The sequence below is a fragment of the Zea mays genome, chromosome 5 (assembly GCF_902167145.1).
Source record: "Zea mays cultivar B73 chromosome 5, Zm-B73-REFERENCE-NAM-5.0, whole genome shotgun sequence".
Lineage (NCBI taxonomy): Eukaryota > Viridiplantae > Streptophyta > Magnoliopsida > Poales > Poaceae > Zea > Zea mays.
In genome coordinates this window covers 151,498,287-151,502,347 of record NC_050100.1, presented here as the reverse complement: position 1 = coordinate 151,502,347, position 4,061 = coordinate 151,498,287, and the positions used below count along the sequence as shown (strand labels likewise).

The 4,061-nt window shown below is 38.8% G+C and overlaps 1 long non-coding RNA gene across 3 annotated transcripts; it reads left to right on the top strand.

Moving 5' to 3' along the window:
- The first annotated feature begins 1,568 nt into the window (after positions 1 to 1,568).
- LOC103627037 (uncharacterized) lies at positions 1,569 to 3,688 on the top strand. 3 transcript variants are annotated; one of them, XR_004849585.1, is made up of 6 exons: positions 1,569 to 1,762; positions 1,854 to 1,961; positions 2,322 to 2,441; positions 2,521 to 2,594; positions 3,191 to 3,230; positions 3,307 to 3,688. It is a non-coding gene; the product is annotated as an uncharacterized lncRNA (long non-coding RNA). The 3 variants fall into 3 exon arrangements; XR_553331.3 differs by lacking the exons at positions 3,191 to 3,230; positions 3,307 to 3,688 and adding an exon at positions 2,978 to 3,002 and having other exon boundaries at positions 1,571 to 1,762; XR_553329.3 differs by lacking the exon at positions 3,191 to 3,230 and having other exon boundaries at positions 1,572 to 1,762; positions 3,307 to 3,684.
- Positions 3,689 to 4,061: the final 373 nt, after the last annotated feature.

Below are 4,061 nucleotides of genomic sequence, written 5' to 3'. Positions count from 1 at the left end.
ACCTTAGGACAGTGTCGTTCAGGATGGAGTCAATGCTGTGCAAAATCATATGTTTCATGAGAATGCCAAGCACCCAATTGAAAATGGCCCTTCGAACTCTGCAGTTGTGCAGAAACACATTGCTATATACCTGCTGAAGATTGCTTATCACTAGTGTTGGAGAGAGAACCCATAGAGGTGTCGATTCATTCACAGGAGAAAAAGAATGATATGATTTGGCAGGGATGGTTCTGCTGCGTTGAGGACCATGGAAATTTATGCCCAAAAGAAATGATTAAAAAAGGAGAAAATTACATGAAAATTCTGAGATACGTCAAACCATAGAGCCTACTAAAACAAGAACTTCAAAAACAGAGAAGACAAAGTGACAAGAATTGGCAGTGGCCGGTTAGGTAATTTGATTCACCACATCACTACAAGCACATATTGCCTTGACAGGTAATTTGATTCATATGCAAAGGCGTCAAGGCATTTGGGTTTTTGCCACTCCTTTCGTTGTTGCAGCCCCAGAAGCAGTGAGATGAGACCAGTGTCCTCAACACCTCCAGACCTATCACATGGAGGAGACACGGGACAGGAAGGCGTTGTAGCAAGATCAAGAGGCGCCACCAGCTAATCTGGAGACATCGTGAATCTTTCTAAAACTGTGGTTATCAATGTGCACTAGGATCCTACAACAAACAGATAGACATAAACCTGCTCATAACCTATACTATATACATATACACACTGTTTCATCATTTTATTCTCGGATTCCTTTGGTTCCTTCTACATCCTAGGTTCATCTTAGATTCATACAACTTTGTTTTCTGCCTCTTTGAGCCTCCACTAATTTAGCTTAAAAATAAAAGTCTATATGCACACTGTAAATTTCTCTAAATTATAGACATTAATTCTACTTTGTACCATGTAATATGTTGTGCTTGTACTAATTTTGTTTGGAGCTGCTATTACAGCTTTAGTAAATACCTGCGTACCAGAATCACCTACATGAAAAAAAAGAAAGGACAACAAAGGAAACAAAGACCTACCTAGAGCTTGCCTACTCACACACTAAAAGAGCCGCAGAGATGCCCTTTTGGCATAAGTTGTGACTTTAAGAGTACTATGTCGGGCATAAGCTAGATGCATGAGAAAATAGTGTAGGATCCAAACTTTTCTGTTGAAAGGAGGTATTTGTTGGTACTAGGTTTGGGTCACAGGCTATTAGTAAGTATTAGTGGGCAGGCACCAAGTAATTAGACCCATATTCTTTTTCTAAGTAGGAAAGGAAAGGACATATGCAGTATGGCCTATACAATGTTGATGTGGTCACCCATGCATGGAATAGCTAGAGAACATAAAATACTCAGATGCTCGAGTGTATGAATTTCTTTGTCATCGATGGCATAGCGATACATCAGCCACAACCAGAGATTCCTGCTTGCCTTTGACTTCTCCATCAACAGGATTAGATGCTACTCATGCATCAGCCACATCACATTCTGTGCCAGTAATACTTGATGCTAGGATGCCAACTACGCCAGAGAGCAATAGAAACATTGATGTTGATAAGATCAGCTAATTTTTGCACCCATTAGCGAAGAACTAAAATGCTTCTTTTTTCTGTTGAATTTACTATTGTCTCAAACATATGTTCAAAATCACAGGCACCAGTTGCAGCCAGCAAAAGCAAACTTACGAGTGAGCTGGTTCCTCCCGCGGATTCACCAGTAATAAATTATCCAATGCTTTAGACCTAGCAAAGTGCTACAAAGAAAAGGTTAAATCAACAAACACTTCATTTCTTCGATTATTTCTGATTCATATCACTTGCTTGTTTGTGTACCTTGAGTATAACCAATTGGTTTTAGGTCGTGCACATCACCTACAAGGAGGCCTACAAAGAAGCTTTTTGTTAATGACGTTGATAAGAAGGATGGAGGGGCTGACTGTGCTGCAGCCAAAGCTAGGCTTATTAGGTACGTTTCTATGTATGTGATTCATCCAACTAATTATAAATACAAAATGGCATAAAAATAACAATAACCGTTTTTTCTTAGAATTTCTCATTGCATTCATTGTTACTGCAATGGCTTCAGCACTAGGAAGCTTATCCTGCTTTCCTTACCAACAAATGTTTCACTGTTCGTGACGGATAACTGTTTTTATAATTGGGATGATGTTTGTGCTACTACTCTCTGGTTCTAAACAAGTCCACCCAATTTTTCTTAGGTTTCTCATTGCATTCATTGTTACTGCAATGGCTTGAGCACTAGGAAGCTTATCCTAATTTCCTTTCAAACAAATGTTTTAACTGTTTGTGATCGATCTTTTTGCAGCTCCTGCAAGATCACTGGAATAGATAGTTCAGAACAAATAAGTGACATTTTGCGTGGCATTGAAGGAAGAGTGATACTGCTTTGGTCATGTCTTCTTCCACATGTGCAGTGAGATCTGTGGTAGTATTGTGTGTTTGGTGATCCTGGTTTATCCTTTGGGATGGTTATGTGATAGTATATTTGACATCTTATTTTGCAGGTGAGCTATGTAATTGACCCAAAAGGCACTTCAAGCGGGCAGGAAAGTCTAAGGCCCTTACTAAGTACTTCCAAGTAAGTAGAGCAATCACCATCACACGGGTTTATTCAAGATTTTTTTGTGTTAAGCCAATTGTTCGTTTTCATGTAATTGTTGTCCACTAATATTTTATTGAATAATTTGTGTGTCGTCGCAACGCAAGGTCATTGTACTAGTAGTATTGAATGCTCCATTTGTAATTCCTGTGATATTACAGTAGTGCAGTCTAAAATACTGAAACATTGTGCACTGTAATACCCTAAAAGGCTGGGCCAATCAATTTTGACTCTTCTTTACTTGGGCATGTGTTTATGCAAAAAATTCTTGGTAGCTGCGGTCTGATTTGGACTCTATATTCATGATTTGACTTACAAATCTTCGTGCACATAAGTGTGAATTGGTTTCTCCACACATATAGTGACACAAAGGTGTGGAGCAAGAAAAAGGGTTATTGCCCCATTTTAGGTGACCAATATGTTTCCCTAATCAAAATGCGATCAGTATATGGCTGATGCTTACATGATGTCAGTTGCATGGCCGTACAAGAAAGTAATAGTCTATATCTTATCTTGTTTATGTTTAGATTTATATGAGCCATCAACTTAATGATGATTAACCTTGATTGCACCAGCTGAAGTTGGTGCATAAGGCTGCAACACCGCCTAGTGGAGGTAGATAAGGCATCAAAACTGTATTTTTATTTGCAAATGTAGCAACAATATACTAATTTGATGTACTTTTTTCTAGGGTGTTCTGGACAAAGAAAGCTTGTACCTTAAAACAGGAGGATACAAGAAGCTGGAGTGGTTGTCTGAAGGCTTTTGAACTGCTTGAAGCATTAGTGTAGCTTTGGTGCTTTTGTGACTGATCAGCTCTGGAGCAGCTAGAGTGATGTAGTTGTGGGCTTTTGAACAATAGCTGGAGTGATATAAAACATTAATGATGTAGTTGTGGGCTTTTGAACTGCTTCAAGCTGGAGTGATGTCACTGTGGTGCTTTTGTGACTGATCATCTCTGGAGCTTTTGTGAATGATCTAGCTAGCTCTCTGTAAATGATCTAGTTGTGAATGATATTATAATTGTGATGCTTTTGTGAATATATAATTGTGGTGCTTTTGTGTTTATGTGATGGATCTATGATTGTGGTATACTGATTAACTTTGTATGTCTTTATGATTTGTGTATAAAAATCTGTGATTTGTGGTGCTTAATTAAATGTATATTATTATTAATATCAAATGTAAAAGGGCGACTTTCTGTTGGTTGCTAAATGTATAGTATGACGACTTACGGTTGGTTGCTAAATCTATAGTACAGCAACCCACGGTTGGTCGCTAAATATACAATATTAGCAACAGACGGTCGGTCGCTAAAAAGATGTCGGTCGCTAAAGCCTTTAGCGACGGCACTTACAGCGACCATCCTTATGGGTCGCTAAAAGTTTTTAGCGACCAACCGTAGGTCGCTGAAGGTCGTTTTAGCAACCAACTGTAGGTCGTTGT